The sequence below is a fragment of the Saccoglossus kowalevskii genome, chromosome 18 (genome assembly GCF_978046115.1).
Source record: "Saccoglossus kowalevskii chromosome 18, keSacKowa6.1, whole genome shotgun sequence".
NCBI classification, from domain to species: domain Eukaryota; kingdom Metazoa; phylum Hemichordata; class Enteropneusta; family Harrimaniidae; genus Saccoglossus; species Saccoglossus kowalevskii.
In genome coordinates, this window is record NC_140658.1 from 19,199,423 (window position 1) to 19,212,938 (window position 13,516).

At 37.1% G+C, this 13,516-nt stretch overlaps 1 protein-coding gene and 1 long non-coding RNA gene across 6 annotated transcripts in view; one reads left to right on the forward strand and one right to left on the reverse strand.

Annotated features, from left to right (window-relative positions):
- Positions 1 to 7,418, reverse strand: part of LOC102805649 (uncharacterized) — a 150,753-nt gene extending 143,335 nt beyond the window's left edge. For all 5 annotated transcript variants that reach the window (XR_014927081.1, XM_085493253.1, XM_085493254.1 and 2 more), the window contains exon 1: positions 6,922 to 7,418. The gene's annotated coding sequence lies outside the window, so the exon portion shown is untranslated. The remainder of the gene's footprint in view (positions 1 to 6,921) is intronic.
- On the forward strand, positions 1,474 to 2,978 carry LOC146731650 (uncharacterized). The gene is made up of 2 exons (XR_014927087.1): positions 1,474 to 1,650; positions 2,837 to 2,978. It is a non-coding gene; the product is annotated as an uncharacterized LOC146731650 (long non-coding RNA).
- Positions 7,419 to 13,516: the final 6,098 nt, after the last annotated feature.

Below are 13,516 nucleotides of genomic sequence, written 5' to 3' on the forward strand. Positions count from 1 at the left end.
TGCAACCACCGCATTTTATGCGTGTTGTGTAATTTGTTTGAATATAAAACTGAAGAAGATTCTTGTTTTTTATAGTTTTCCTGTATAATTGTTTTTATAGATATCCTATAAGATTTGTTAACAAACTTGTAGATAATCTTTTGGGAGCATTATCGCATAAGATTTTTATAGATTGAATATCTTCTAAAGTTTTATACAAATTATATCTTTAGTAATCTTCTACTGGAATACTTTTACGGGAAGAACGTACGTGTTCACATGTTAGCGGTCAAATATGTTCCTCTGCTCAACTACCTTTGAACCTTTCCTTGCCCTTCCGAGATCAGTTTGGCGCTTCTAATTTCTATGAAGGGTGATTTGTTCATGTGGGAACGTCTGTCCATTTGTTTGGTGTCTAGGCAATTCCAATAATATACACAATATTTAACATACTGATATGAGAGTAAAATTCACCGTGATTGAACTGCAATGTATGTGTAGGTGAATACGGGGTGTAGTTTATCTTGCTGGTAATTTAACGAGTATTAATAGACTTAAGACAAACAATAAGTCTAAATCACATGTCTTTGTGGTGTACTCATCAGAGGCAGTGGCACGAAATTTTGCATGGGGCGAGATTTGCTCACCAACCATGCGCCGAAGTAGGGGATCCGGGGCATGCTCCTGCTTACAAATTTTGAAATCTACACCCTCTGAAATGGTATTTCCTGCATTTTGAGGAGCATATTTTGCAGACACAAATAGTTCCAGCTTGATTTTGGAGGGCCGACCCCCCTAACTTCTTTTCGAGGGGCGATTGGCCCCTCTTTGCGGCTTAATCTAACACCGATTACAGATGTCAGGTGTCGCCCAACAAAACACACATAATATACACACTTTATTTCCTTTTTTCTATTATTATTACTTATGTATTTTATTATTCCTTTTATCCTTATTGTATTATAATTGTATTCTAATCTAGAACCCAGAGGGGATACGATATCAATAAAGATTATTATTATTATTATTATTATATGTATGTTCACATGGCAGCAGCCTACCGGAGCCGAACTACTGTTCCTCCCACCGATTAACAGGAGATTATCTCAAATGCGTCCATACGGTCGGGAGCCGAACGAGAGTCGAGATCTGCCATGGGGCCTCCACATGGGTAAAAAACGAAGTGCGAAGTACCCGTTTTAAAAGGTGTAAAAATCGAAGTGATGCTTTTTAAAAACTGTAAAAAAACGAAGTGAAAATCTTATATAAATTGTAAAAGTGACCTGTTTGAGTTATAGAAAGTGAATATCGATGTGATTATTTTATAAAATTAGGAAACTGAAGTGAATTTCTTATAAATATGGAAGCGATACAAATATCATACATGGCATACATTGCCGAACATCGCCGGCTTCGCTGATTCTTGCACAACAAAATCTTGCTTGGTAATAAAAGGGACTAAAAGCGTAATATGTTACCCGCATCTTTATTCGCTTGTCAAATGACGGTCAAGTACCCTACACCAATCAGAATGCATGTAATGAAGAAGCTCTGACGTCTATCGCGATTGCGCATGTCTGTTAAGTCTAAAACGGAACAATTTTTGCAGACGAGCTGGTGCTCGGAACGACTGACGAGCACAGACAGTACTGATTAACTACGCATAAAACGGTTAGTTTACTGATTTTGTTTACCCTTTTGGCTGTTTATTTCCTCAGCCATGTGTTTGAGTTGGTCTGTAAAACTGGACAGGGCCTGTGGTTTGGCAAATCGGGCGAGAGAAAAATCGATCGCCTGACCAAAAAAATAAACACTGCTTTAACGATCTTTAAAAACAAATATGCCGAACGTTTATGGTACAAATGATTACAGTTGTTCCCCCACTGTTTAGTAGAGCTCACTGGCGACGACATCCATAATCATAGGCAACATGACTGCCCCACATATCCGATGCATGAATGATGGAGAGGTGAAAAGCAAAACTGCCTGCTATCCGTGTTGTACAAATCGCCCACTGTGATTGGTCGTTATTTTCATCCTTGGCATCACAGAACGAATCAGGTTGCATGTTACACGGTTACATTACAGTTTGCAGACATCCCAAATGACCGGTTGTGTTTCTGTTTACCGTAAAATTAATGTTTGGCCATATGAAATAAACGCTTGTCACTGAATAATGCCATCTTGCCATGGGTTTAATACAGTATACAATGCCATGACAACTGGGTAATTAGGTAGGCTTTTCATTTTATTTTCATTTTAATTTGTTTTTCATTGCACTCTTTGGTGATTAATACAATAATCGTAATAATGTATAATCATGGTCGAACTTCAAATCCAAGATAGTTTTAATGATAGATTTTTACAAAATGACGAGGTCAATAGACAGTAGGCAGTAAATAGGCAGTAAAATTAATTAAAATTAATCACTGCTCTGTCGGAATGAGCATAGCTAATTTGCATAAAATAAAAAAAACCTGCTAATTTGCCTAAAATAAGTGTTTGGATTTCCTCGAAAATATGGTTAGGTAGGTTTACCAAAAACAAGCAATTTTTGTTCTTTTTGCCTTGTGCATTACATATGATTGGGGTTAAAGTTAGGGGTCTTTTGAGGCAAACATTGAGGTGAAAATGATGTTTTGTCTCGTATTTGGATATGCATGTACTAACTAAGACAACTTATTTACACATTCAGGTGATGTTTTGGTGATGATCTGTGCACTTTTAGGTGGTATTTTTCAGCCACCAAATATTTATTTCAGTCAACAAGAGCGTGAATAAGGAGTGTATTAAAAGTTTCCCAATATTGGACAGGGGACTGTAACATTATATTAATACATAAAATGTGTAATTTCAGGCTAAGTATGGATGAAGAAAATAACCAAAGAAGTAGGAGGAAGAAAAAAGAAAAACACCACCACCATAGGAGTCACAAGCACAGCCAGCACAGTTCAAGGTCCCCTCTTGCAAGCCATAAAATACAGCTGTAGAAACAGAAACACTGTGTCCCTATTGTGCTATATATTGTCTGTCTAATAACCAGTTATTTACATTTTGTGACCATTTGTAGATTATATTTTGAATAGGTGGTTCCAAAGTTTTAAGGTAGCGAGAAGGGAAATACAAGTTATAGTTTCATTGAGATTAGGACTTTCCTCGCCAGTTACTAAGCATGTAGTTATGGCAATGTATATGTTTTCAGTAAACTGAGACATAGCAGAATACGATCATGTATGTTTCGTGATCATGTATGTTTCGTATTGATATTTGCTCAGGGGATTAAGTTACAATTGTTCTCGTGAACCTCCTAAATATAGTTTTTTTGCGGGATTGGCAGTTTCTCGGTGTTCCTTTTTTCTATGTTTCTCACTGTTGCTTTATAAGATAATGATCTTTGAAAATTCGTCTCAGAATTTGTATGTGCCTCATAGTTCTAAAGATAAAATCTGTTGAACTTTATAGACTAAATTTTCATGTTCTCAAGGCCGTAACTCAACGTCAAGAGCTCACATAAACATCCATGAGACATCATATTTGAGCCCATTTTGTGGTGAATAGATTGTGGAATTTGTACATCGTTCGCTCAGAGAAAAGTGTTAAAAGATGACATCTTCAATAAACTCAATAAAATGTTTCTTCGAATTTGGCCACTTATAAACAGCTAATTAATTACCAAAAGCTTACCATTCCCATCATACTTTAGAAATATACAAGTATCAGATCTGCGAGGACAGTTATATTGTGAAAACATGGTTGGTTGTTTCTTAAAAAGTGTGTGCTATTTAAACTTGAACAAAATGGCGTACCGCGCAATTATTTTGTCAAGCCCCTTTGTTATGTTAATCAGTGTCAACAGTACAATCGGTTCTCTAAGCACAGGGCGAGCCATCATGACAGCATATATTTACTTACGGGATATACATGCCTTTAAGTACAGATATGTGTGCATATCTTTCTGCCTATGGAGAGTGTACCCTTATCGGATTCGTTATAATCAATTATTTCCAAGTCAGCACTGTTTTTCCTCCCGTTGAAAAACGAAATGTAGCGTTGGCCATGCTCACAGAGAACCACGAGCGGGATGGTATTGAAGAGTGGTTCCAGACAGAGGAGGCGGTAATTCCATGTAACTACTAAATTTACGCATTGCGCGACGACCCTTTCCAATGCCATGAGCTGCAATCACCAACTTACGGTTTACATCAAAAGAAATGCCCACTCCTTTTTGACGCCGGAAAAATTTCAGTCGTGGAGTTGCATTTTGGATTCATGCACTTATAGTAAAAATGGCTCCCCCAGCCATGGCGGATGTTCGTGTTTGCAGCCAAAACGACATTCCCCTTTTTACAATAATGACACACCAATATTTCACTGCCAATTTTATTTACAGACTGTAATTCTACCATTAACCAGTGTCTGTATCTAGGATTTCCATCTCGATGCCGTCGTTGTCTGAACTGTCGGTGTAACCGTGACAATCACTCAGACCTTTTGTTGTAACTGTCGACAGACTCTTCTTCAAACCACTCTGCGGGCTGACTATAATATGAGCCCAGGTCACTTTCATTTATGTTTACTACCAACTACATTTTTTTGGGAATAAACTTAAATTATGCACCAAATGCATTGCGCACAGTAAATTTGGACCAAAGATAAAGAAAGTACACAATATAATGTTTCATAATCTAAATTTTTTTGAAAAATGTTTTTTTTTTTTTTTTTTAGTTTTTCCCCTCTTGCTACCTTAAGTACTCCTTGGTGAGCCCAATTACACAACAAGTTTTTATGATATGTTTTTTTTAATTTGGACTTTGAAACATATATTTTTGGTGTTTTTTTGTCATTTTTGGTCAAAATTAATATTTTGGACCTTTGTGAGCTTGATTACATGAAAGGTTTTGATGCAGTGTATTTGAGAGTAATATACCTTATAAAGTCACGTGAGATTCAGAGCTGATTAAAATTTGTGATTTGAAATATGTATTTTTGGTGCGTTTTTTGTCAGTTTTTGTCAAAATTGATATTTAGGACTTGTGTGAGCTTAATTACAGTAAAAGATTTGATGCAATGTATTTGAGAGTGATAGCTTTTATTGAGCATCTGATTATAAATTGGGCTTTCAAAAATGTATATTTGGGGAATATATTGTCAAAAACATTCTCAGTTTTGGTCAACCTCAGATACAAATACATGTAGACTACAAATGTAATTCCCTGGGGACACAAAATTATAAAACAATATCAAGTGTTGAAACTTGCAATTGAGTAGATCAGTTTCAAGTTTCTTCTTCTGTAACATGACTCCAGGAGATTTCTACCGATTTAAGCTTGTCATGTCACTGAATTAGTTTATTGCACTATCATATTCTTGTTTTGAAATTTATTATAAGTATTAATGATTATTGATAATATTACTTGCCAACTCAGAATATAAATCAACTTTGGTCCAATCATGAACTCCTGCACATGCATCATGTCCTCAATATGAGATGTATGTGCTTAAGATGACAAAAAACAATATATAGCTGAGTTATGACTGGATGAACAGAAGGTATATTGTATATGCCGGTTTTTTGACTACTGATAATTCAAATCTGGGACTAACAGAAACAGCAGTACCGGTACTATCTATAGTGCTTTATTAGTATGAAAATTGTTCACCCTGATAACATCTGTAATGAAATAAATCATTGTATTTGAAATGCAAAGTTTCTAGTTACTGAGTAATATTAATTAGGACAATAATTGAATGCTTATATAAAGTGAAGTGAAGAATATTTATGTTATAAAAAATGAAGTGAATTGATTTTTTTTTATAAAATGTGAAGAGTGAAACTGCAGAAACCCATAAAAAGTGAAGTGGGAAGAAGCCATATTATTTTTTACAAATGTGGAGGCCCTGCCATAGTTCGATTCAGTTCGGTCAGAGCCTGACGGAACAGCGCCCTGTCACCAAGTTGCATTGATGTTGTCATGACGATGCTATGGGGCGACGCCCTCACTGGCGGAGTCCACATGCCGTCATGACAACGCATGCAAAGTATTTAGACTATTGGTTGAACGATTAACACTGTCGTTTATAAAAATGGGGGTTCCAGCGTATTAAGTGAGAAGAGGACCGGGGGCGTATGGTGACGATTGTAGTTGTAATAAATATCCGGCTATACTATATTACTGATGTCCTTATGACTGAATGGTGCGTATAAGTGTCGAGCGATCCTAGTGTACCACTCACTGCCTTGCGAGTTACCCATTCCCCGTTACAACCACTTCCCGTATATTCAACCTGACGAACCATCCACCCATAACAACCCCTGATAGACGAAACCCGAATTGTTTACAGCCCGCAAATAATTGGTATGAAAAAAACATGGCTGAAAACGATATTGGTGTCGAGCTTGTGTTTCTTCACATGGCACGATTCTGTTGATCTGAGAGAAACAAAAGAAACACTCACGATCGAGTCTGAGCATTGAGGTAGAAAAGACAATGAACTGGTGTTATGATTTAGGTATAGTATCTCGAATAAACAGGAAACACGGCAACTAAAATATGTTACAGTCTATTCGCTTAAGTTACTGTTATTGTTCAACTGTTGTGAAGTTACGAACGATGCTGTCTCCACCATAATTGAAATGAGAGGTTACTTCAAGTTTAAGAAGACGATGGAGGGCGTGATTTAGGCTCCGATAGTTGGGCCCTGCGTATACACAGTCGGGCCATGTCGGGGCTCAACCCTATCGGAGTTCAACCCCGAGGGTTTATTGGAGCCGAACTTGGCTCGAGCCGAACGCGTATACACGGACATTTTTGCGTAGGGCTCCGATAAAATGCTGTGGTGTGAACGTAATGCAGTTAGCCCAACAGAACAGAATAGTGTGATATAGCCCTAAGTGTGATACGAACATAACATTACATTGTTGACTGCTTCATAAATACTCACCGAATTATAAACACAATGACTGACGTAGTTACATATGCAATATTAAGCCAAGTATCGGACTGGGAGCTACTTCCTTCTTCTGCAGGATCAGTAGAGTCCACAACGACGGGTTCAGGGTTCAGAGTGAGTGTGAGTGATTGTATGTGACTTCACTACTAATTCTTCTGTGATTTTTTTGTCTGGCCCGATTTTCTTCAAACTTGACATTACATGTATGTATTTAAGAATGCCTCTACATGTGTGGAAAAGTATGGCGCATTTTTTGTTTACATGTCACTTACGTGTACGCGAAAATCGACCGTGCGTGGCATTCTAATTATAACCTACGGCCAAACCAGACTTGTTTGTGACAATAAAATACAGTTAAAGGCCGGGAATCCGAATTGAAGCAGGGAATAGGCTGCAATGTTCAATAAGTATATATATTTACATGTACTACGATGCGTAAAATAAGTTTTTAATTTTCCATGTTGTCGACCTATATCTACTAAACCCATGTCACTAACAGATCGGCTGTTTATCAAGGTATTTTTTATCTCAGATATTTGATGACTTTGGTGGACGAACGTTAGCCCTACGTATATCGCTGTGTTGATCGGGACGAACATCTGTCCGTATATGATACTTTTGGCAACTACTTTGAGAAATAAGTGACAAATCGACGAACAGTTTGCCCAGTGAAGCAATAAGTTTCTCTTGAAGCGTGGATGAACTATTTATAAAAAAAATTCTTAATGAAAAAATACACATTAACACAACAAAAGATACAGCTACCGGGATTTCAGAAAAGCCTTAGTACGATGAAATAAATAGTCTCAATATCTTACAAACAAAAAACAAAAGCATTACAAAAAATACTCAATATCATTTTACATCCGGTAAAATGCCTGAATTATGGAATACTAACCTTTTGACTTCAAAACCATATATAAAGGGCGTGTCATTTTATAATCTATATAAAGACGCGGTTCGTGGATAATTATTATAAGGTCAACTTGCTTGTATATAATAATAACAGCAAACGACGCACTGAATGCTTTTTGTAAACTTCGTTTATCAGGCTCCAGTTTAAATTGTAAACCGACGTTAGTTACATAATTACCCATAATAATGGCGAATCGGATGAACGAGGTCAACGGCTTTTAGCAAATTTGTAAATACGTCCTGACAACCAACACTGCACTTTCCTCAATGCAAAACAACGAGAAGAAATTCGAAACCGGTCATTGACCTTTACCCGAATACCGAGTCAACATATCACTACACAATAACAAGTAACCTGTAAAATGCTGTGTGGGTAATATTTTTATATTGATTTTTGTTGCATTTGCAGCAAATAGTTACCAAACAATGAGAAATCTATAGGATTGGATATACTTCTCAGCTGGCTTCACATGCATAGTTCAAGACTGCCTAACCGGTGCTTATACCAGGATTTAGTTGCAGCACTGTGGTCTGTGGTTACAGCTTCATTTTCCGAGTAATCACAAGAAATTGACATGACAATAGAAATTCATGAAAGACTGGCACTCCCATACAATTAATAGCAAGTGAAATTCCTGGAATTGAAACATAGATTTTGAAGTCACTGGTGTAGGCATTGAATAACTTCAAGTTGGCATAAAGACGAGGTAGTTTATTTAATCAGTGCTGAACTAGAGGTTGAAATTATAATTAAGTTCGTTGTCATATAATTTGTTTATTTAAATTTCTCCTGAATTCAAATAGAATACACTGGTGAAAGGATGTTTTTGAGGTGTGGTTACATTGTGTATGGAGTGGTAGGGTTGGGTGTCATATATTTTTTTTCATTTTCAACTCTCATGAAATCACACAGAATTTCACTTAATTTATTTTCGATGAAAAGTTTTCAAGCATATGGTGTGAATCAAATTTTCACTGTGCTGTGTCAAGTCTCAATAGAGTATGAGGGAAATGGCATTTTCACTGGAATTTATTTTAGCGGAAAAATGTTCACAGTGAAAGGAAGTTTTCCACATTATTACATATATACTGCAGTTTATTTTGATTCGTCCCTGAAATCAAAATCTGTACTTCCACACCCCATATGCAAATGAGGTCTGAGAGCGAATAAAGTAGTCCGTTCAAGAGTAGCGTTTTTCGAAACATAGCAGAAATAAACATTATTTAGAAGTACGATACTTTACGTTTGGGTACATGAATATATTTGCCGAGTGAAATGAAATTTGAACAACAGTAATGGTACTTCTAAGCAGTAACTTATTTTGACTAAAACTAATTTGCATATCACCCATGCAATGATGTTTTTGGTATTTGCACGGTCAATATGCAAATGAACATGGTATTGGCGATTCGCTCCACTTGGATTGCCCTTAAAATCACTTTAATTTTGTGTATATGTGTGTGTGTGTGATTTCTAGTGTTTTCACGTATTAATTCTTCTGTGATTTGTTTGGCTTGGCCAATTTCGCTCAAACTTAGCAGGTAGGTCACACCTTCACCCTAGTTATCAGGAAATGTATCTCCTACAAATTTTGGATGCAACACCTCAGACATAGCTCATTTTGCTCAGCTTGAGTGTGGGCACAAAGTTACTATTGGTAAAATCTGAAAACAAATTCTGACAACCGTTTCCATGGAAACAGCCAACAACTGAATGTTTTAATACCTTCCCGTCAAATGTATCACACCCTACATTTCTATGATTAAAAAGCATGGACGTAGCTCATTCTAATCCGCTTGAGTGTGGGCAACAATTTACTGAGATTTTTTTGGCTTGGCTAATTTTGTTTATAATTCAAGTTGACAGGCAGGTCGTACCGTCACTAATTGGCAAAACAATCCTGGTCCACAGCTACCATGGCAACAGCCAAAAACTGTTTTTTGAATACTTTCGACCCCAAATTTATTACCTCCCACTAGTCTTGTATTCATGCCTTTTATTTTGGCTACGTTGCACACCGGTAAGAGATCACCGACGCCGACATTGTTACACTGTATCAACGTAATCCCGACGCAACTTTGAACTTTGAATGAACTGTAAATGCTGCCTGCAATCTAGAAAATACTATCGGTTGGAAATAATAAATTTAAGGGATTGTTCAGTTACTCTGGCCTGGGGGGTCGGCAGATTCCATTTTGTCAGCTGTAAATCTCAGTTGACCCACCCCTATCAACAACAAAAAAGTGGGCGACCCCCTAACATTATATTTTAAAACATGCTGACCCCCCCCCGAAAAACAAAGAAACATTAACAGTTTTGGCTCTGACATGATTACAAAATGTATGATGTGCATTGAAAATATCGTGGTTTGCCGTAATTTTTAGTGTTTGCATTTAATAGACCAGTCACCTTAGGAGGGGAGGGGAAGCATAAAGCCAAAAAACGACTACAGAAAAAGCTGCAGGAAGTAGGGAAATCTATGCTGCTAAAGATAATAAATAAAAACAAAGCTGTGGAGTACTCACTTGATAAACGCCCTTATAAGATAGGAAAAGAGGATTTGAATCTAGGCGGTTCGAAAACTAATTTGGATTTAATATATCTTTCATATCTTATAGACCAGGAAAGCTTTACACCTGAAGCACAGTCTGTGCTTATGAAAACAAAGGACACTTTGATTTTTGTATAAATTTGTGTTGGATTTTGGTATTTTACAGAGCAAAATATGCATATTTAAAAGTTAAAAAAACAAAAAAACTATTTATTTATATACATGAATCCATTTAACTTTTTTGATTTGCTGAACAAAAACTGTCACTGCTCTTTGTACTAATTGCTGTGTTTTTCCGTCTCCAGCTACAATTGGATAAATCCAGTAAATATCTTATACAATGGTGACTTCAGACTTTAAATAAAATAATCTGATATCACATGGACTTGCAATTGGGATGTGTTCAAAACTTAACTGTATAATTGCATGGGGCTCTGCCGCATTGCATAATATGTTAGTTATTTGTCAACTTCAACCCCAAAATATTTAGCCTATAACATTTTTTGCATCAACAAATTTATAGGCAATATGGGTAATAGTTATTATTAAGAACACATTTGTACGATTAACTTTTTAATCTATTGTTCTGAAATAAAATTTAAAAAAATATATACATAAGCGCGTGTGTGAATTGTGGAAAACAGGGTGACCCCCCCCCCATTCGCAAAATCAAAAACAGGGTAACCCCCCTTACTGATCCACCCCCAGGCCGAAGTAACTGACCAATCCCTAACAACAGCATATGTCCTAGCAATAAAATAAAATGACTTCTAAGGACTGAATGTTTTTTTGCGAACTTTGTATACGGTGCCCAGTTTTAGTTATAAACCGACGTTGGCTTCACGTTCATGTCCTACCATGGCAACAGCCGAAAACATATTGCTATATTTTTTTTTAGTGGAGTGGATCGCCAACCGGCTTGTTTTCATTGGCAAAATCGTTCAGTAACATGTTTGGCATATTAGGTGTACATCACATGGACTACTACGATTGAGAGAACTTTATGTATGTTGAATGAGTTTTATAAACCCCGAAGGGCTCTTGGAAGATCCACCCGCAGTAAAATTAGCGATTGCCATGGAGGCGCAACCATCAACATCAAAATCCCAGGAGGTTTCTGCTGGCGACGTTACCCAGTTCCAAATAAAGATCACCAACGCCAAATAAGCAACATTTTAACCGGTAATCAAGATTAATTCAATCCACGGCTAACAAGCAACATCACAAGTGAAGTTGTAGCGTGAAGCTCAGCGACTACTGCTGACAACGTAAGTCATGCTTGCGTGCCTTCACCATTGTATTCGAACGAATCACGTGGTGTGCCGTTCTCTTTCAAACCCGGGATTCGATCAATAGGGGAGTTTCAGTAAAAAAACACATTGCAAATCATGCAAATTCAACATTTTCAAACCAGTATACTAAAACAGAAATGCTCAGCGATGCAAAAGAAGGATAGATGTTACTTTTCATTATACACATCTCTGTTGATACAATCCCTCACATATTATATTCCCAGTTATACCTGCGTAAATGGATTAGCCTCTTTTGAGGTTGACATTCAGACTAAAATCACGTGACAGGCTGTTAAAATTGGCTGTTGCATACACTTTCGCCGGTCTGGAAAATGTGTTTAGTTAGCTCTCATTCAAGTAACAATGCAGATTTCCCAGTGGGAGTGAAACTATTCGACTCTGCCATTAAAAAATAGGGGTGTTTTGAGCAAAAAAACGAATAACCCTGGAGTGCACACAACACACTGAATTTCGGAACAAATCTTGCATTATTTACAGCAGCAGAATACCACAGAAATATCAGACGAAACATGGAAACACTATATATATGTATTTCGGCCTGAACCCTCTCTATTGCAATTCCAGGAATTACCCCCCATATGTGCAACCATTTTCCACCTTGGTACCACCCAAGCCTGAAAACAAAATCTTAATACCACGCTGAAGCGTTTGGTAATAACTGAGGTTAATTATGGAAGTACAGTCTACGCTCGCCAAACATCGAACGACGTGGACTTTCATACCCGCTCAAAATAATGGTTTGGTGGTATTTAGGAACGTTTGAATTGTCCAAACCGATTTTACCAATCATAATAAAATGCTCGACCGTTCCTGTATATCTTGAAGAAGAAATGCAAATCCTCATCGCTGAGATTGAATCGTCCTTGAATACCGGCCATTGACCTACATTTCAACGAACTCTGGTGACCTATTGTCATTAATACCTTCATAGTATGGGCGCGTGTTCTGTGGATTGCCGTACATAATTCCTGATACCGACAAATTGTCCGAGCCTAACTACGGTTGATATTATATTCTCAGTGATCGTTATAAACACTTTGTATGCTCCATGCCACGTTTTGGAAACTATGGTTGTCTGAGTACCTCACTTTGAGAGAATGTCACCTCAATGCTAATGTCTGAGTTAAGGACAGTACAATACAAATCAAATCGGTGACATAGTCCTCGTCCACTAAAGTCACAAAATTAGACACAGGTGGCGACGGCATGGTAAGATCTGCAGAGAACCAAATCGCCCGATTTCTTAATTACAAATGTATACCGTTTGGAAACCAATAGGTGAAACTAAAATTATTGACAGACCAATGTTGGTTACCCCTTCTGAAACTGAAGGCTAGTCAACGATTTCCACATCATCGAAGGATGGTCGGCTGACACAAGGCTCGAAATATACGACCAAGACAAAAAACCACTGAAATAGCCGTCAACGTTTTGAAGGACTTAATTATACCATAGACCTTAAAAGACAGGTCTATGATTATATAAACATTTATTCAAACTGTTTATTGTTATTTCGCCCTGTTAGATGTTTGTACGTTTTAAGTAATTTGAATCTCTCCTCCTCCGACTCGAACATTTATGTTTTTTACTAGTTTTCAATAATTGACATTATTGCTTCGTTGGCGGCGGTATATGTCATCGTACTTTTGTATTTCATATATATTCATCGTATATTTCAGTTCTGTTAGAGCTAGGATATTACTAACTTTTGTAAGTATTCCTATTAAAATTCAACATATCATCAGATAACGTGATGTTTTTAGCTACTTGATGACACTGATTCGCAAGAGGCATAACAAGTCACGG